Raw genomic sequence first — 21568 nt, 5'->3', positions numbered from 1 at the left:
TTGTTGGGCCTAAGTAGTTTAGCAAATGAAAACTGGGCAGGGCTGACACCACTCATTCCACAAAAATGCTGTGTGGTTTTGGTCCACAATAGAAGGTGCGTGCATTTCTGGGACATCAACAGGTATTTTTCTGTACTTGTAGCTCCTGTAAAGGGATGAAACATGGAGAAATGTTCATGTCCCAAGTGCCCCTATGCTTTTAGGGACAAATGCCTGGAACGCAGAAGACCTGAATGCATGGGGCCCTAAATGTGAGTACTACTTGGTACAGCGTTCAGCCCCTTCCAGCCTCAGTCTGTCATAGACTTTGACAGGCTGCAGACAGCTGGGTTGGCCGCTGCACCTGTCCCTCCCAGGCACACAAAAATGCCGAGAGGAACACAAAGCTGCTAGATGGCCTTGCATGCAAAGGGCCATAGTAATTAGGTCAAAGAAGTAATCCTATGTACAGTGCAACACAAGACTGGAAATATATTGCGGCACCTATCTCTGCTCTGAGCATAGGTCTGTGCACATGCTTTTAGCCGCCCATGTACCATGTACATCCACACCTTCTCATTGATGCCTATGGGCAGTTATATCCCGAGTAAGTTTTTACAGAGGTTCTGGATGCTGTATGGCCCTTTACAGCCTTGTGCATGAGCCCATAGCATCTGTGTAAAGTACAGCTACATATTTTGTTTGGAAATGCATAGCATTTATGACATGAAACTATTTTTTGTGGAGGTTTTTTGGATTTTTTTTTCTCACATAATGCTCAGAGAAGGTAAATAAGAACACAGCAATGCACAGGTTTAATTGTCAGGACATAGTGATCACCGGGTGATTTGGATTTCATTCTAACCTAATTCAGAGTAGCCAGAACAATGTAATATAACTACTGAGTAGTTGATACATACCTCCCAACTTTCTGAAATGGGAATGAGGGACACCTATTAGCAAAAGTATGTAAGCATAGGACACACCCCCTGCCACGCCCCCCTTAAAGGAGAATTGCATAAAAAAATCTGGGGACCCCTCAAGCCCCCCGCCCGCAAATCCCCTCAATCACAGCCCAGGGTTGTGGGGAAGAGGCCCTTGTCCCCATTAACATTGTGTCCCAAAGCAACCTCCCCATGTTGAGGGCATGTGGTCCGGTATAGTTTGTGGGGAGCACGCGCTCGTCCCCCTCCTTTCCTGGCCTGCCAGGCTGCATGTTTGAATAAGGGTCTGGTATCTGTTTTTTTTTTTTTTTTTTCATTTTGGCATGAGGGGCCTGGTATGGATTGGTGGAACCCCATGCTGTTTTTTTTTTACCGTATATACTCGAGTATAGGCCGACCCGAATATAAGCCGAGGCCCCCAATTTACCCCCAAAAAACTGGAAAACTTATTGACTCGTGTATAAGCCGAGGGTGAGACATGGCTGTCCATCCCTGTGTGTCCGTCCATCCCTGTGTGTGTGTCCGTCCATCCATCCCTGTGTGTGTGTCCATCCATCCATCCATCCATCCATCCCTGTGTGTCCGTCCATCCATCCCTGTGTGTGTATCCATCCATCCCTGTGTGTGTGTGTGTGTGTGTGTGTGTGTGTGTGTGTATTCATCCATCCATCCATCCCTGTGTGTGTGTGTGTGTATCCATCCATCCATCCATCCATCCCTGTGTGTGTGTGTGTGTGTGTGTGTGTGTGTGTGTGTGTGTGTGTGTGTCCGTGCAGCCTTGTGTGTGTGTCCAGCCTACCTGTGTCCCAAGCCTCCGTCCCGAGCCGCCGTCGTCCCGAGCCTCCTCTGTCCCGTGCCTCCTCTGTCCCGTGCCTCCTCTGTCCCGTGCCTCCTCTGTCCCGTGCCTCCTCTGTCCCGTGCCTCCTCCGTCCCGTGCCTCCTCCGTCCCGTGTCGTGCCGATGGATCGCCGCTCTTCTCGGCGGCCATTCTACGATTCAAAAGCTGCGCCTCCGTCCTCCGCCTGTGATAGGCGGAACACTCAATTTCCCAGCAGCCTGTGTTCCGCCTATCACGGACATCCTCTCATACTCGTCCGTAGTATGAGAATGAACGGATGTCCGTGATAGGCGGAACACTGACTGCTGGGAAATTCAGTGTTCCGCCTATCACAGGCGGAGGCGGAGAAGGTGGCGCGGCTTTTGAATTTTAATGTCCGCCGTCTGTCTGCTCGATACGCTGATCGAGCAGTCAGACAGCGGTGACTCGAGTATAAGCCGAGGGGGCACTTTCAGCCTCAAAAAAGAGGCTGAAAATCTCGGCTTATACTCGAGTATATACGGTAATTCTCTATTGCCAGCATTCTTTTGTTTATATTTCAGCTCTCAGCGGGGAAGCCCGCTGACAGCTGATGAGTCATCGGTTGTTAAGGGTGCGGTGTCCGGCTTACCGGCCTGCTCCTTAACAACCAGCTATTCTTCACACAGTTTTCAGTTGATCATTTTTCGGCCGATCAGAATTTGAATCGTTGGATATTAAACGAAACTAAACGAATTATGAAACGAATTAACAAAATTTGTAACCTAATGAATCTATCTGGAAAAAAACCTAATTTTTCCATTCTGCAAATGTCTGGTTTTGCAATATATGTGCCTATAGGTGCGTAAATATACGTATGCTCTTAAATTACTGCACTCAAATCTAACTTTCTATTTTTGTTTTACTGCTCTGTACTTTGTGCCTCTGCAGACCAGTAGCGGCCGCTCCATAAGGGGCCCTACCCCCCATCCATGCGTCAGGCCACTGATCTACATACAGGGAGCCAGACGCATGGATTCCAATGGCGTGGATGTGTTTTTTTTTTAAGCATGTGATTAGAGCCGGAGGCTCTAATAGGCTTCAAAACAGGGTGGGCTCGGGGCGCAGAGCACTGTGCCCTGATCCCACCCAATTGTGTGGCACTAGCGAATGACTATTCGCTATTCTTCCTCATCCTCCTCACAGACAATCAGGAAGCCCCAATTGGGCAGAGAGTCTTGGGACTTCTCCATGCCTCCATAAGGTAAGGCAACCTCTTGGGTGAGTGACCGCCATTGCCCCCGTCTCCCACAGGGGGGTGATCGCCTCCCCGTCCGACTCCAATGGGGGGTGGTTGATCGCCGCCGTCTGTGTCTCCCGCATGGGGGGGGGGGGGTGGGTGTTGGATGACCCACCATCTGTCTCCCGTGGTGGGGGGAGTGTTAGCACCAGCCGCCACTGCTGCAGAGACCTGGATTTTTCTAGTGCAGAAAAACGCAAGTATGAAGGAGCCCTAAAAGGAGATCAGTACACTGATGAGCTCATGTCTCTGTCACTCTGTTCTCTCCACCTATACCTTGCACTACAGCACCACTAAGAGGCTTCTTGTGCTGCTTCTCTCTTCCCTTCCCTGAACATTAGACTGCAAGTCAGGTACAAGTAATGATGTATTAATGATTACGGAGCTGCATTGATTTGTGATTTTTATGCTCAGAGTTCAGCTTTAAGCTGTTCACATTTTTAAGTAAAGATTACAAATAAAATCCTGTGTACCAGAGCACAAGTGCACAAGGAAAGTGCATACATACCAGAAGGAAGATGCAAAGCTCTCTAACATTTACAGTACAATGAGCTCTTTGTCAAGGGGAGATAATAAAGAAATCGCTAATTGTGATGGGAGTGATCTAAACAAGGATGGGCCTGGTCACCCATGACCAGGTCTGGTTGGAAGAATTAGGGTCAGTAATGTGGTTTACACTTGTTCATGTGGGACATTACACTAGAACTTTACAACATTCCACTGGAATTTGCAGTGAATCACGTTTTATATTATGAAATCTTTAGCTGCTCTATTATAACATTTCCTACTGTTTAATGCAAAACAAAGTGAAAACTAAAACTTGAAAAAATAAAAAGTAGCACATGATGACCAATTATATTTCATTTTTTTCTGCAGAATAAAATAACATACCTGACCATTTATCATGGGTGACATTTTACAATTTTTTTTCCTTTTTTTTTAGCCCTCAAATTATCAATTTTTTACACTGAACATAAAGGTGGCCACACACCTAGCAATTTGTGATCAATTGAGAGAAAAGCAATCGCAGACATGTGTTCTATTATCAAAAAAACGAATTGATTGATGCAACATACAAGGTGTTGTTCTGCATTTTATGAGCAACTGAAAATATAGATAGAAAATACGATCTTTCAGTTACAATTGTAAACAATTTATTAAAAATGGTGTAATCCCCCAAACGTGCAGATATTCGATTAGCTTGAAGCAATCAACAAAATTCTGCCACACTGATCCCCTTGGCAGAGCTGAAATCTATGGAGTGTCTACTAAATTGTTCTAATGGAGTTTTTAGTCACACTGATCAATTATATGATCATATGTCAATTATATGACCATATCAATATATGTGTGTGTTTTATTTATTTTTTTATCCAATAAACAGTTTTGATTTTAGATTGAATACATACAGTCCAAAGATCAACATTTAGTCCATATACAGCAGTTATATACAATCCAATATTCTGTGGAAACATTTCGTATTTATCATGGTCACCATCATTATAGATCTTACATCCTAAAGCCAGAGCCCATTTCACCGTACAACCAAAGTCTGAGATAGTTTGCCTCCTACCCATAATCCATCAGTAATTCAATAAGATATCTGCATTTAGTCCACATTTAATCTCGAAAGACAGTCCATGATTAGGTCTTCCGGGGCAAGTCCTGAAGTTCACAACCACGGATCCCATAACTTCTCAAATTTTCCGAAACACTTCCTATGTTGGTAAATAACTTTTTCCATTCTCAGTGTTTTTCCCACAGCAGTAATCCATTCTTTGACTGTGGGAGCTGAGTCAGAATTCCAATGTAGCATTATCAGTTTGCAGGCCATAAAAAGGGCCCTCGTGAAGGCTTCTCTAGTGTGGTGTTCCCATTCAAACTCATCTAGCAGATTCAGTAGACAGTATTTGGGTTCTAATGGAACTGACACCCGAAACACTTTGTTCAGGGTGTCTGTCACCCTTTTCCAGTATACGTGTAGTTTGGGGCAGCGCCACAACATGTGTATCAGGTCCCCATGGTCCCGCTTGCATCTAGTACACGTTGGTGTGGGTAGCAATCCCATATTATGTAGCCTATGGGGTGTGTGGTATACTCTCAAGAGTGTGTATAGTTGTGTCAGCCTTTGTGTCACATTCAGGGAGTATATGGCCACTGTCTGTAGAGCCTCCTCCCACTGGTCCTCATCTAGGGGGCCTACATCGGCTTCCTACTTCCTTTTTACTGTCAAGGGGTGCTTTGTGAGGTACTGGCAGAACAATGTACTGTAGCTTTGAGAGATAAACCCCTTTGAGGTCTCTGCTGTCTTAAGCTGATAGAAGAGGGGTACGGAATCCATATGCCACTCAGAGGTGTTTGTTTGGGCCTTGAATGCGTGTCTGAGTTGCAAATAGTAAAAGTGCATAAATGTTGGTAACTTATACATCTCCCTCAAAGTTTCAAAGGTCAACAATTCACCATTATGAATAATTTGTCTCATATATAATGCCATATTTTTTCCACCTATCTGCGTGTTGTAGCTTGGCCAGCTCGGGGTATGAATCATTTGACTAAATGGGACTGAACTCATTAATGCCTGTCGCCCCCTACATATCTCTATATTTGTTCCATATTTTCTGTATTAAGTTATATGTGGGGAAGCTTTTTTGGGGTTTTCCAAAAGCTAATGCCTCAAGGGCAGTTGAAATGGAATTTCCTCCCACCGTATGTAGTATAATACTCTCAGAAGCACTGGAGATTCTGTCTGCCTGTTCTCCCTCCGCTACCATGGTGCCTATCAAGTGTTGTAATTGCGACGCCAGATGGTACAACCACAGATTTGGTAATGCAAGGCCAGGGGTGGACTGACAACACATGGGGCCCCGGGGTAATAGGAGAGTATGGGGCCCCCAGGCAATACATTATGGGGACACACAGTATACACACACGTATAGTATACACACACAGACACACACAGAATACACATACACACACTGAAAAGGTACTGGAGAGGCGGGACAGCTATAATCTTGGTATTTTTTAATAAAAACACAGATTTTTACATACTGTCCCTGGTTTTATTGAGGTTGGCAACCTTGATGGGGCCCCTTAGTGGCATGGGGCCCTCGGGCAGTGCCCGAGTGCCCGAATGGTCAGTCCGCCCCTGTGCAAGGCCTCCATCGTCCTTAGGACGTTGCAGATGCTCCAATTTTATCCTAGGGGGCCGACTTTACCAAATCAGCTCGCAAAATATAGTGTTTACTATCCTAAAAGTTTTTAGTGGGATTACCACCGGAGAGTTATGGAGCATGTATAGAATTTGGGGCATAAGAATCATTTTAATAAGATTCACTTTGCCCGCCTAGGTTGTAACTTAAAGTAATATTAAAGTCTTGTTTTTTTTTCTAAAATAATAAACATGTTATACTTACCTGCTCTGTTCAGTGGTTTTACACAAAGTAGCCCAGATTCTCCTCTTCTCGGGTTCCATGCCAGCGCTCCTGGCCCCTCTCATCTGCCAGATGCCCCCAGAGCAAGCAGCTTGCTCCCAAGCCCGGCTCTGTGTGTCCATTCACACACGGAGCTGCAGCTTGGCCCCACCCCCTCCATCTCCTGGTTGGCTCACTGGGTGTGATTGACAGCAGCTGCCAAAAGCCAATCAGGAGTGAGAGTACCCAAAGAGCCAAGGCACTTGTGGACATCGCTGTATTGGGGGGGGGGGGGGACTGAGGGGGCTGCTGCACACAGAAGGTTTTTTACCTTCATGCATAGAATTACATTCTATGAGCAATCGTAGAATGCATAAAGGTACAAAAAAAACGTATGCCTTTACAACCACTTTAAAGCATAAATCTAATTCTAGCATTTAGGGCCCCTTTAGACCTCTCCGTTCTGATGCATTATGTTAACGCATATTAACATGATCTGCCTTGAGGCAGCCTACTCAAATTAATAGGCTACCAGCACACTAGAAGAGACAAGAATTAGACATGTACCATATTTTTTGACGTTAGGGTTCCATTAAAAATTAATGGCAAGTTATGAGCTAATACACAGGTAAGGTGCACTGCGTGTTGCGGTAACGCATGTTTTCCACGATGCACCACACCAGAGAAGTGTGAATGGGTCCTACTCATTAGAAAATAAGAATCAACCTGTCTCTCTAGCTCTGTACACCAGCCATACACCAGTGGTAGTCAAATTTATACAGAGGGCACATAATGTTCAGTGTATGTTATATAGAAAACAGTCAGAGACTGGACGCACTACAGTGAATGGTTTGAGACCGCAGGCATGCTACTAGACATGTGCAGAACAGAAAAATTTGTTTTGTTTTGTTGCGGATAGATTCGTTATGTTACTAATTTTGTTTCGTTATGGACTTCGATTAGTTTGGTTTAGTAATTAGTTTCGTTTAGTCTTCTTAAAATTTTGTTTCCTTTTTGTTAAAATTAGTTTAATTTATTAGTGTTCTAAGGAATTCCAACTTTTCAGAACCATTAGAATTTGGATTGGTCGAAAAACGATTGACTGATCCAAATTCTGTGTGAAGAAATAGCTGATTGTTAAGCAGCGGTCTGGAAAGCCGCCCGCCCACGTACTTAACTTCCATGAGTCATCATCTGTCAGTGGGCTTCTCCACTGACATACTAATGTACAGATAAAGAATATTGTAATTTCCCGGCAATATAAAAATGTAAAAAAATACGGCATATGGTCCCCCATGCCCCCCAGTCCATACCAGGCCCTTTGGGTCTGGTATGGATTTTGAGGGGAACCTTCATTTATTTTAAAACTGGCGTAGGACCCCCCCCAAAATCCATACCAGACCCTTATCCGAGAATGCAGCCAAGCAGATCTGAAAAAGGGGGAGGGGCAGGGGAAGAGCACGCGCCCCCCTACTCCTGAACTAAAACAGGCCACATGCCCTCAACATGGGGGGGGGGGGGTGGGTGCTTTGCCCGCCCACCCCAAAGCCCCTTTTCCCATGTTGATGGGGACAAGGGCCTCTTCCCACCAACCCTGGGCTGTGGTTGTTGGGGTCTGCAGGTGGGAGGCTTATCGTTATCTGGAAGCCCCCTTTAACAGATTCCCCCTATGTAAATGGGTATAGGGTACATTGTACCCTATCCATTCACCAAAAAAGGGTCAAAAAGTAAAAACCATAAGAAACTGTATGTGACAAATCCTTTATATAAAAAAAAGAGTGTCGATGTATATCTATTGTCAATCACGACACCTACCGGACCTGAAAAATTGAAAAAAATAAAAACGATCCGCCTTCTGGGAGGCTACCCGCCATCTGCCCACTCTGGGCTTTGACAGTTCTTCTATAAGTAAGAGGCTATGTTCCCTGGTGGCACCACCCCCTTGGAATGCGTAAACAAATAAACCAAATTGAATGGTTTTCACCTAAATTCATTACGATACGTTATTAATTCATTCAGAGATTCAGATGCATCCGAATCTCAGAATAACCCAAAATTCCTTCAAATTTGTTTTTGGACCAAAACGAATTGCACGTGTCTACATGCTACTGGGGCATGCTGCAGGAGGCTGTCAGTGACTGGGGGCATCACAGAAATCTGGGAGGCAGAGGAGTTATTTAATTCTGCCCACTTGTAGGGTTAAAAAAAAACTATTATTACACAAAAGGCATATTAAGCCAGGCACTGCCAAGATGGTATGCACCAATACTAAAAAAGTAAAAAAATTAAAAAAACTGTCTCTCCTTTTACAAAATTGTCAGTACACTCGGAAAAATATGGCTGCTGTGTCCCCCACCCTTTTAAAGAAAGAAGGTTGGCTTATCCATTCCTTCAAGTTATTGCTTTCTAAAGCAAAACCTGTGTACTTATTGGCCAAAAGTTCAACTTTCGAGCTTCAAAAATCCCAGTGTGGCAGCAAATCTGAACCTCATCTTTAGAAAGCTGTTTATTGATTTTTTTCCCTCACTGGTTCCAAAGGAAGCACCTATGCAGGAAGAACATTAATTACGCTCTGATGGGACCCATGGGTCTCATTAAGTACCATAGGGCCACAAGTTGAGCACCAGGGCCATATGCCTTAAAATCTCTTTACAGAATCTTCTTTAGATCTACCAAAAAGTATGTTGGTAGAACTAACAACAAAGATGTTTTAGTTAGTGCCCGTGTCCTTCTGGAGAAATTTCCCCTAACTTATTTTTCTATGTCCACCATTATCTACAAAAAGACATCAGTAAAAACTCTGGAACTGTTTTTTAGCCATCCACATACTATTTACAATTTTTAAAAAATGACCTGAAGTTTGAGTATACCTCCACCTTTAAATAGCACAAAATACTTTTCTGTCTTTCCAGATGAGCTTTGTTACTGCTGTAATCCAAATGTCGGCAAGGTGAAGAGCAGCTCTGCAGAAGTAATCCTCATACCATCTAAATGTCAGCTAACAACTCTGAGTGTCAAAAGACATCGCCTACATCTGCCTGTGTTAGGCAGATGTACCATGAAGGGTAAGCCTGCCTGTTTAGATGCTGTGACCTGAACATAGAGGTGATTGGGAAAACAGAGGGCATCCAGATGAAGGCCATTCCAGTGCCCTGGTGAGCTGTGAGAACAATACTTGCTACCCTTAACATTTGGTGCTACTGTATAGTGCGAATAAGCCCTAGGGGGTATATTTAAACTTCACCTAATGGAAATGTCTAAAGCAAGGACCTTGGTGGATGACTGAACAGTAACAGATAACATAATAGGTTAGATTCATTATGTCCTTTAGTGTAGTAAAGAGTAGAGGAAAACAGTTGAAGAATTGCAGCCATAATTTTAGCCAATATGCAATGAGGTTACAAGCAAAGTTGAGGAAAGTGTGAAAATCAAAGAACTTTATAGATAAAAAGTGAAACTAACAACCAATCAGATGACTACTTAATTAGGTTATTATTTAATTACATGTATTTAATTAATTTACATAAAATTATTATTTAACTTATTAATTATTAAAATAAAGTTATTAATTAATTTAATTATGCCTTGCAGTAAAGATGTTTTAATATGTGCAACACATTGTAATGCACAGCAGTTTGAGAGTTGCCATTTTCCTAGAATGGCACCCCAATGCACTAGTTGAGTAGATGCCATTGGATGGCATGTATATTGTGGTGCATGAGTTAAAAAAAAAGCTACAGGTCCAATTTTTTTGGAAGCCTTAAAGTAACGTAGATTAGCAAACAAAATACTTCATGTTAATGTGTGTGTGGCAATGCAATGAAATGTGCAGATATAAAGGGGCCCTATACAGGACTAATAGCAGCAATCTCCAGGAGCAGATGGCACTACCAGAGAAAATAGTGTATATACTGTATAACAGGCCCCTGAGAGTAATCTTCCTGTTCCCAAGGCACAGCCATCAGGTCTGGCACAGCTTTTGTTTACCTACAAAGTCATGTCAAACAACTCTGGGGTCTTATAGCCAGGCACTGGTAAGTACCATTCTAACTGCTTTGCGGTCAGTTGGGTTTACCATGTGTTCGTTAGGACTTTGGGAATTTAGGGCTAGAGTGAGCATAATGTAAATGCACTGTTAATTTTCTGACCTGAGCCCTAAATTGGTAGCTGGAATCGGATTGGTTGCTATGAGTAAATAGGGCAACTCTCTTTAAAAAAATGTGTACATGAAAACCAAAGTCTTTGGTGAATGTGCAGTTCATGCAATCGTTGATTAAGTGGTAAAATAGGCAGTTAAACGTTTGTGCTGAAATCCAAGGGCTTGTGGTGGGTGAAGGAGCTTTACAGAAACCAGGCATTAAGAACTCACCAGAGATGGCCAGCTATCTTCATCCCATTGTGAGAAGATGTAAACGTTGATGTGGAGCAAGACCCTAGTAGCTCAGAGGCTGGAAAAATATGAAAATATTAGATAGGCCAGGACAAGAAATGATTAGTGTTTTTAAGCCTTGTAATAAGAGGTAACAATAAAAAAATCAATGGGGGGGGGGGTTGGGGGAACGGACGACTTGATGTGTAACCCTGGTAGTGCCTAGGAATCATACCACAGAATAATAAAAAAAACTAAATGTGAGTTCTAGGACAAGGACCATTTTAAAACATCATTCTGCCCTAGACCTTTCTTAATTGCCCTACCATTGAAGCACATATATGTGAGCTGCATTATTGCTAATCCGAATGTATGCTTGTCCAATTTTTTGATTTACACAGCACTGCTACATGGAACAGCCCAGGCATTGCAGGATATCTGTGTTTTCTTTTGCTGCAGTTAAAGTAGATTTTCAATTTCCCTGATCTAATTTAGCTCCCTCCCACAATATAAAATGCTTTTCTTCTTTTGTTTGATTCATTTAAAAAAAAAAAAATTGTGTCCTCTCCCACCGCCATTCTTGCCTAGATGACAGTGACATGTTCCAGTTCCCACAGCCTCCCGGGATATTCTCATATAAAACTCACAGGAGGTTGCAGGAGTTGGGACATATGCCGGCCATACACGGTTCGAATTTTCTTTCGAAAATCGTATCTAAGAATTTTCGTACAAATTTCACACCATTAGTGGGCTGAAGGACTGTCTGATGGGAGAAATGTAGAAAGAAAAAAAAATGCGCATGTGCAAGAAAAGAAAATTTACAGAGAGAAGAGAAGATTCCCGGCCACAAAAATTATTTTCTGTAGCAACATGAGGTGAAATTGAAGGCTTGGTTGGCCGAATTTTGAAAATCAATGGTGGCATCATCAGATCACAAAAAGAAACAAACTTTCTGATTTTGAAAGAAAATTCATTTGAAATTCGACCATGTATGGCCTGCTTTGCAGTGGCTGGTGGTTGGACCCAGCCATGTGTCACTGGGAGTCAGCTGCAAAACCCCTGGAAAAGATAGCTAGCCCAGATGACTTTGGAGAAGAAAATGGCGGTAAGGGAACCAGGCCGTGGCAGCAGATGAGCAGGTCACAGCAGGACAACGCAGGATTCGCTGGCCAGTGTAGTATGTTTTCTCATGAGAACAAAGCATAATGGGTGGAAGAAAAGGAAAATCAGAAAGGGGGTTCGAAGTCCTTTTTTAAGTAACAGGCAGGCCATAGACGGTGCACATTTATTTCCGGAAACCATGGGTAGGATAATCGAAAGCCAATCCAGCAGGCTGGTTGTTTCCAAGTTGATTGATCAACTTGGTACATTCAGCCTGCCCACTAATGGTTCAGCAGAAACCGGCTGAGATTTAAACTGTATGGCCGGCCTTACAGGTTTTGTCTCTCCCCAGCCTGTGACTGGACAATGAAAGAACAAGCAGCAGCAAACTGATCTCTTCTCCCTTGTTCTCTTATCAAGTTCTTTGTTAGCATATGAGTACTGCAGCTGAGTACTGTTTCTCCCTTATCTAATTTGAGATATGCTGTATGGGAGATTCCAAGAGGGTGATACCAACTCAGATCAAAGTACTAACGCTGCTTATATTTGATCAATATAAATTAAGGTTGTAATACTGAGCAGCATTAATCTGTGTAATCTATACATCTGCCTGGAGTTCATCTTTAATACTATTCTCAACTGTACAAAGTACCTAACAAGAGAAGGGAGAGATGGTTTCATTATTTCTGAACTATAAAGAAATATCTGACAGCCCTCGATATCCCCTGCAACCCCTTCTCTCTGAAAATATCTTGGTGAATTTAGCCACAAATGTCCAAATGTAGACAGAGAAAAGGAAACAAAAATGGGAAAAGTTGATCACATTTTGTAAGTTTTGAGGCTTCGTGTTGTCCTACATGGTTGACCTAAACCCGTGAGTGCCATTATGTTAAATACAGCCCTGAGCATTACCAACATTAAGTGTAAAGTTGGAAATAATACAAATAACAGACCAACCCCACCATTCTTGCTTAGGCTAGAATGACGTGTCCCGCATCCTCCTGAGATATACTCGTCACAAATCACAGGATGCTGTAGGAGCTGGGACTCACAGTAGCTGCTGGGCAGATCCAATACAAAGGTTCCCAGTCCTACCTCAAAAACAGAGGAGTACTAGGAACCTTTGGCCTGGAAGGTAAACCTAACCAACTGGATTATGGGGGCTAAAGAAAGTGGGCCATGCATTTTGTGCCATCATGTCTCATTGGTTGATGGGCCTGGTGAAAGGACATGGTTTATTGTGACACACCTTTTTATATCTTTCACCATCTTCATTTGAGGCCCATGGCAATATGTCACATGACATCTCAGAGCTGCAAAGGAAATCCATTCTGGAAGACTTCCCTCTGGCAAATCCTGTGACCCCAGGTCTGGCGGGCTGAAGGTAATTATATTGATCAGCGTGTGTCATTATCTGCAAGTGTTGTTCTGATTGATACCTGAATGGGGAAGTATCTCTGGTCATGGTCACCACTCCAGTATATCTTAGCTCTGATTTGGGAGGGGAAAGCCCTCTAGCCCAGTCCTCTACTGCTCCCCTTCTTTGGGAAAAATAGTTTTTGAACCACCAAAGTTATGCATGTGAGAAAACAGCCACAACTATGATGATGAATCACTGTGGCCATTTTTAATGTTTCTTTCCCATAAGGCCTGGTTCACACTGATGCAATATCAGATGCGACTTGGGTTGCACTGAATCACATGACAATGGAAATACCATTGCTTCCAATAGTGGCTGTTCACATCAAAGCAGTACAAATGTAATGTGCTTTGGGAAAGGGTCCTGTGCTACTTTGGTGTGATTTATAGTGCAATTTGGCTCCATAGAATATGCAAACCATATCAAAAATGCACCCAAAGTCGCACTACATAATGAAACTGCAAATCGTGTCAAAATCGCATTGCAGTAGTGTGAACCAAGCCTTATTCACAGCTATTTTCAATGCAGAGTTTGTGCTTGAGTCCCATAGGTTCATTAGCTGCGATTTCCCACCTGAACCAAAAGTAGAAAGTTTTCTTCTGCTTGCTATGCACATTCTCCGCCTGTCCTTCAACAAATGCATGTCCTTGTTAGATGCAGACAGACTAGACAAGATATGTTTTTTAGGAAGATAAAAGTGACGGCAGCTGTGACTGTTATTCTGCTACTAATAAACCAACTTGCTTGTTCGTTTATTAAAGAACAAACGGCTGTTTTGTGACATGTAGAATTGAAGGCGCTTGTAAACAGTAATGTTGGTTTACATAAAATGTAATTCATGACATTAAACATTAATATTTGTCGAGGGCTTGACAGAAGTTAAGAAAATTTACATTGCTGGGCACATTTCTTCAATTAGTATTCCTTTACAGAGAAAAATCTTGATAATTAATTTTAACAAAAATAGTATTGTGGAGGGGAAAGCTGTATAATATTGTAGCAGTGACGTGGCTTTTAGGCCGGGTTCACACTATTGCAAATTGGATGTGGCATCCCAGCATCCAATTTGCAATAGCAGGAGATTGTGACTGGCTCTACATCGGTGATGGCGAACCTTGGCACCCCAGATGTTTTGGAACTACATTTCCCATGATGCTCCATTACACTGCAGAGTGGATGAGCATCATGGGAAATGTAGTTCCAAAACATCAGGGGTGCCAAGGTTCCACAACACTGCTCTATATGGAGCCAGTTCACATATCTCCGATGTGGCCCGATGCAAATTTGCACAGGAGCCCTGTGCGTCTTTTGGTCAATTTCAGGTCCAAATTAAGCCCACAATTTGGGCTGAAATCGGGCCTGAAACGGTTGAACCAGGACGCACAGGACCCCTGCTGTGAGCCGCATCGGGATGCAGTGTGAACCGAGCCTAAAGAAGGTCCAAAACCTGTTTTTCACCACCCAGCTCACCAAAGTCAATTTAAAAATTGATTGATCCAGGTGGGAAATTGTCAGCTGAACATTGACATCATATCAGATACACTCACTATTTGGGTATTCAGACAGCCGCAAACAATAGCTGGCAGTGGGGTCATAGGCGGTTCGTCCATACGGGGTGCTGGGGCACCGGCCCCTAATTAATGCACCCTGCCTCTAATCTACAGGCAGGGCGCCGGACGCATGGATTCCAATGGGGTGTTTTTTTTTCAGTTTTTTTTTAAGAAGCTCGTAATGGGAGCCAGAGGCTCTAATTGGCTTCAAAAAAGGGTGGGCTTGGGGCACAGTGCCCAGTTGTGTGACAATACTGAAATAATATCCGCTATTGTCATCCTAATTCTCCTCCCGGCCAATCCCGGCTCAGGAAGCAGGTCTTGAGACCGGGTTGGCCGAGAGGAGAAATGATCCTATTGGCCGCCAAGGAGAGAGAAGATGGAGGGGAAGCCGTGCCAACGTGAAGCTGAGTAAGTAGGAGACGCAGGGTGAACCCGCTGCACGGAAGAAGACCGCAAACCTAGATGGGGTAGGTGCGGGTAGGGTTGCCACCTCATCCCTCCGAACACATATGAATTACACAGGTTGTGTGGCTGATTAAGGTTGTAATTAAACTCACTTGGTGTCTTATCTAAATTAAATTAGCTTCAGAACTTGTGTAAGTCATGTGTTCGGCTTTAAAGGGATGAGGTGGCAACCCTAGGTGCGGGAGACCCGACTGACCAACAGGGAGAGGGTGGATTGATGCCCCCACCTCCCAAAATATACCACCAGCCACCACTGCAGTTGGGGATTCCTCTATGCATGTTGATTACCCATGTATAGCTAGCCTAAAGTATGGTAAAAAACTATCAGTTGTTTGGGTTGAATGAAAAAACTGACAGCTTCAGTCGGAGCTACTGTACTAATGTCCTCACGTTAGTACAACAATCTCCCCCGCTGAGCCATTGTGTTCTTACATGGGGGGCGGCCCCCGCCAGAACACTCCGGTCAGCGCTCTCAGCCATTAGCCGGACATTCGGCCCATGTGTACTAGGCTTTAGTTTGCTAAAACATTCTATTTCATAAACAATTGTGAAGTTTTTTTTTTCTTTTCATAGTTTCATAGTTAGTAAGGTTGAATAAAGACACAAGTCCATCCAGTTCAACCTGAGTGAGTGTCTACACTCCCTATCCCTGTACATTGCACACTTACATCGGTCCCTACCCTCAAGGAGCCCACAATCCAAGGTCCCCATTCATACACTAGGGCCAATTTTGGACAGAAGCCAATTAACCTACCTGCATGTCTTTGGATTGTGGGAGGAAACCGGAGTACCCAGAGGAAACCCCACGCAGGCACAGGGAGAACATGCAAACTCCAGGCAGGGGGTGTCGTGGTTGGGATTGGAACCAGCGACCATTCTTACTGCTAGGCGAGAGTGCTAACCACTACACCACTGTGCCGCCCACTGTGCCGCTGTGGCGAACTGAGGCGGGAGTGGGTACCTTTTACAACCAGGTACCCGCTACCCCCCCAAAATGTGGCAAATGTAGGAGCGGAGGGGGAGGAGGCAGACAAGCGGAGCTTCTCTTTTGGGTGGAGCTCTGCTTTAAAAGACACATTGAAAGTCATTAGTTGGTTTAAAGCTAGACTCCAGGCAGATTTAAACCCAACAAATGAAAGCAGTCTTTTCTCCTATACACCCTTCTGTTAGAGTGTGTACAGTGAGCCGCATATGTGTAGCTATGCATACATTTACGGTGCGACTCTGTTCTGTGACAATGCGACTCCCATGTACATGCACAGGAGAGATTGTCATCGCAGCCTAGCCATTCAAGTGCTAAGACCCCGGAAGGAAGTCCCAGAAGAAGATAGCAGTGCCCATGACCCCTGGAGGGGATCACAAACCAGGTAAGTCTGCCATAATGTGCCACTATGCTGTGCATACCGGCACATTATGGCTAAAAGCTCCTGGGCCTATTTTTTTTTTTTTGTGGAGGTGTAATTCCACTTTAATTTAGATCTGTATTCATCATTAGAAAATTAATCTTTTTTTTTTTAATTACAAGCAGTGTAAGCACCTAAATTTGACTTGGCATCAGCCTCTTGCAATCCCCTTTACAGCAGAGCTTAGACTTGGAAGAGAAGAAGCAGCACAAGGGGCCAATTAGTTGTGCTGCAGTGTTCGCACTTGTTAACAAGAAACATGCTGATAAGAGGCAGCAGAGTGGCAGAGAGATGAGCTCATCAGTCTTCTGCTTATCCTTCTGCCGCCCACTCAAAGTCTGGGGGAAGGACAAGACCTATAATGCCGTGTACACACGTTTGGACTTGTTGGCAGAAAATGTCAGATGAAATCCTTTCATCGGATATTTCCGATCGTGTGTGGGCTTCAGCTGACTTTTTTTCGAAAATTCTGACGGACCTAGAAATAGAACATGTTTTAAATCTTTCCGACAGGATCAATTTCTATCGGGAAAACCGATCCTCTGTATGCTGTTCCGATGGACCAAAAACGACGCAAGGGCAGCTGTTGACTACTGGCTGTTGAACTTCCTTTTTCTATTCCCGTCGTACGTGTTGTACATCACCGCATTCTAAACGATCGGACTTTGGTGTGATCGTGTGTAGGCAAGTCCATTTCAGCGGAACTGTGTCGGAACTCCGTTGGAAAAACCGTCAGTTTATTCTGACGGAAAAAAACGGTCGTGTGTACGCGGTATAATGCCCTGTACACACAGTAGGACTTTCTGATGGAAATGTGCAATCGGATCGTGTTGTCGGAAAATCCGATCGTGTGTGGGCTCCACCTGACTTTTTCCGTCTGAATTTCCGACACACAAAGTTTGAGAGCAGGATCTAAAATTTTCCGACAACAAAATCCGATCGTTTAAATTCCAATTGTGTGTAGACAATTCCGACGGACAAAGTGCCACGCATGCTCAGAATAAATTACAAGACGAAAGCTATTGGCTACTGGCCCATTTATAGTCCCGTCGTATGTGGTTTACGGCACCTCGTTCTGAACGATCGGATTTTCCGACAACTATCGTGTGTATGCAAGACAAGTTTGGGCCAAAATCCGTTGGGAAAAATCAGACGTATTTTGTCGTCGGAATGTCTGACCGTGTGTACAGGGCATAAGAGTTACTTAACTGTAGCCAACAACAATTAGGTCTCCTGCACTGCCAGACTGGGCTGTGTTGTGTGGCTAGGCTATACAAATATCAGGACTGGCTAGATCGAAATACAAATCAGTTGGCAAGTAAATTAGCTCCCATCTATTTTGTTTAGCCGTTTGCCTGGAATCAGCTTTAGATCTCCCTCACTTACCATAAACGGGTAAATCAGCTTTGGGCAAATTGAAATTTTGCCAGCTTCTAATGTTCTACCCGTTCTTAGATTTTCTTGCAGTGGTCTGACCAGTGGCATGTTTCAAATGTTGTACCCCATCCAAATTGTACGCTGGCCAGCTTCCATAGTTAATGAGACATAAAAAACCATGTAGAAGCCAAGCTACTCCCGGATTCTGGATTATGAAGTGACCTTCCTTCCTGACATAGATATTAACACACCTTCATCCATAAAGCAGTAGCCCGGTGCCAAGAAAGTCCAACTTCCCAGGATTCATTAATATAATATAAAACAATTCTATGCCATTTCCTTACAGAGCGGAGCTGGTGTGAAACACTCACACCCACGGCTGTCCATAGAGATAACACTGCCCCAGATTCCATGAAACAATGGACCTCAATTACAAAAACTGGACTGCAGGACACTGTCTGTGTTGACCTGGCAACCAATCCAAAACCCAAAATGAAATTACGGCTCATTGGATTTTAGTGCAGATTTTTCAGAGCTGATAACTTAACACGTTGTAAAAAAAAAAAAAACATTAACCTACACGGTATTGTCAAAAGTATTGGGACACGTACATGAACTTTAACCACCTCAATACAGGGAACTTACACCCCCTTCCTGCCCAGGTCATTTTTCAGCTTTCAGTGCTGTCACACTTTGAATGACAATTGTGCAGTCATGCTACACTGTAACCATGTGACATTTTTTATCATTTTATTCACACAAATAGCTTTCTTTTGGTGGTATTTACTCACTCCTGGGTTTTTTATTTTTTCCTAAAAAAAATAAGTTTTTCCTAGTTTCTGTCAGTAAATTTTGTAAATAAGTAATTTTTCTCCTTCACTGATGGGCACTGATGAGATGGCACTGATGAGGCGGCACTTGTGGGCACTGATTAGGTGGCACTGATGAGGAGGCACTAATATGCCACACTTATGGGCACTGATAGGTGGCAGTGATAAGCACTGATAGGCGGCACTGGGCACAGATTGGCGGCACGGATAGGTGGCACTGATGGGCACTGATAGCCAGCACTGACTGGCATCACTAATGGCCACTGATTGCTGGCACTTGTGGGCACAGATTGATGCCAATTATGGACACTGGTTGGCATTGATTGTTGGCAGTGGCATTACTGGCACTTAATTGTAATAGGGGCACTGCTGATCAGCACCCTGATTACATCCCTAGATGTCCTCTGTGAGGAGATGCTGCTGATCGGCTCTCCTCTCTCCACACTCAGTGTGAGGCAAGGAGCGCCGATTACCGGCATCTCCATGTTTACATGTGACCAGCTGTGATTGTGGTTAGAGAGCCGCGGCTCTTTACGCAGATCGGAGACGCGCCGTGTCCTAGCAACATGGCGCGGCTGGGATCGCCACGCTGCGCGCCCCCGGCGGTGCGAGAGAGCAGTTGTTCTGGAGGCCCGTCATATGACATCCACCCAGAACAAGAGCCATGCCACCCAGCCGTCATTTGACAGCCGGCAGGCGGGAAGAGGTTAATGGCATCCCAGTCTTAGTCCGTAGGGTTCAATACTGAGTTGGCCCACCCTTTGCAGCTATAACATCTTCAACGATTCTGGGAAGGCCGTCCACAAGGTTTAGGAGTGTGTCTATGGGAATGTTTGACCATTCCTCCAGAAGCAGATTTGTGAGGTCAGGCACTGATGTTGGACGAAAAGGCCTGGCTCGCAGCGTCTGCTTGAATTTATCCCAAAGATGTTCTATCGGATTGAGGTGCAAGCCAGTAAAGTTCTTCCACCACAAACTCCTTTTTATGGACCTTGCTTTGTGCACTGGTCCAAATCATGTGGTGGAAGGGGGACTATGGTATGGGGTTGTTTTTCAGGGGATGGGCTTGTCCCCTTAGTTCCAGTGAAGGGAACTCTTAAAGGGGTTGTAAAGGTTTGTTTTTTATTTTCTAAATAGGTTCCTATAAGCTAGTGCATTGTTGGTTCACTTACCTTTTCCTTCAATTTCCCTTATAAATGTTTTTTTTCTTTGTTTTCTTTGTCTGAATTTCTCACTTCCTGTTCCTCCTCAGTAAGCTGTTCTGGCTGACTAACCACCGCTCGGATGATGGTGAGAAGTTTACTGAGGAGAAACAGGAAGTGAGATATTCAGACAAAGAAAAAAAACATTTAGAAGGGAAATCGAAGGAAAAGGTAAGTGAACCAACAATGCACTAGCTTAGAGGAACCTATGTAGAAAATAAAAAAAACAAACCTTTACAACCCCTTTAAGGCACCAGCGTACCAAGGCATTTTGGACAATTTCATGCTCCCAACTTTGTGGGAACAGTTTGAGGATGGCCCCTTCCTGTTCCAACATGACTGCGCACCAGTGCACAAAGCAAGGTTCACAAAGACAAGGATGAGCAAGTTTGGGGTGGAGGAACTTGACTGGTCTGCACAGAGTCCTGACCTCAACCCGATTAAAACACCTTTTGGATGAATTAGAGAGAAGACTGCGAGCCAGGCCTTCTCGTCCAACATCAGTGTGCGACCTCACAAATGTGCTTCTGGAAGAATGGTCAAACATTCCGATGGACAAAACAAACATCCATCGCATTCAAGGTTCTAAGGACATCTAAGGTAAGCTGAATTGTTTAGTTTTTTTTTACAATTTAGTTCTTGGATTTAACTAAACATGTATGTTATTCAGCTGTGTATTTCGCTGTTTCTTTGGAATATGCATTTACAGCGAATAGAACGATGAAGAATAATTGGTGAATATAACTGTGCGCTGTACACTTAATCCTCACAAAAATCCTTTGTTAAAGACAAACACAGATAAAAAATAAACCACAAAAGGGTTGTAAGTTTATACCAATGGATATAATAAAATCCTACTTGAAAAAGCTTAAACGGGTTAATAACAATAACAAGATGTGTTTTCGCCAAAACATGTCAAAAGGAGGAGCCTTCCAGGGAACATGTGACACGGTGCGTTTCACGCACACACAGTACATTGTGTACATGCTGCGGTGTGCATTACACACACACTCTAACATCTTGCTCTCTGACCCTTCCAAATATGGAAACAATCAGTTTCCAAATAATCTGACATGTTTCCAAAAATACTTTTGGATCAGATATCGTAAAAACGCTTTCTGCTAAATGTGAGCTAGTGCGAGAGGCCTCAACGCTCCCACAAAAAAAAGTGTTCTCTCACACTCAGAATGTTCTACCATACTTACATTTTATATTTTCACATGCATAGCGTGCCTGAACCTACTGTGGATAGACAGACGGCTGAGAAAGAAAGGAAAGATCGAGACTGAGATAGATAAAGTGAGAGTGTAGAAAAGAAAGAAAGAATGGGATGAGAACAATGGGAAAGAAATAGATGGCTAACAGAGACACGGAGGGAAAGACCGACCCAACAACAGACAGAGCGATCGATAGATCCAA

The 21568-nt window shown here is 43.8% G+C and overlaps 1 protein-coding gene across 2 annotated transcripts in view; it reads right to left on the bottom strand.

Moving 5' to 3' along the window:
* PLEKHG2 (pleckstrin homology and RhoGEF domain containing G2) overlaps positions 1-21568 on the bottom strand; it is a 153076-nt gene that overhangs the window by 104324 nt on the left and 27184 nt on the right. Inside the window, exon 2 of one of the 2 annotated variants that reach the window (XM_077479997.1) lies at positions 10799-10877. The exons of the other annotated variant lie outside the window; for it this stretch is intronic. The gene's annotated coding sequence lies outside the window, so the exon portion shown is untranslated. The remainder of the gene's footprint in view (positions 1-10798; positions 10878-21568) is intronic. 2 annotated transcript variants of the gene reach the window in all.

The sequence above is a fragment of the Lithobates pipiens genome, unplaced genomic scaffold, assembly GCF_037356315.1.
Source record: "Lithobates pipiens isolate NorthernLeopardFrog02 unplaced genomic scaffold, aLitPip1_a1.2 Scaffold_1, whole genome shotgun sequence".
NCBI lineage: Eukaryota > Metazoa > Chordata > Amphibia > Anura > Ranidae > Lithobates > Lithobates pipiens.
This window is presented reverse-complemented; position numbering and strand designations above follow the sequence as displayed.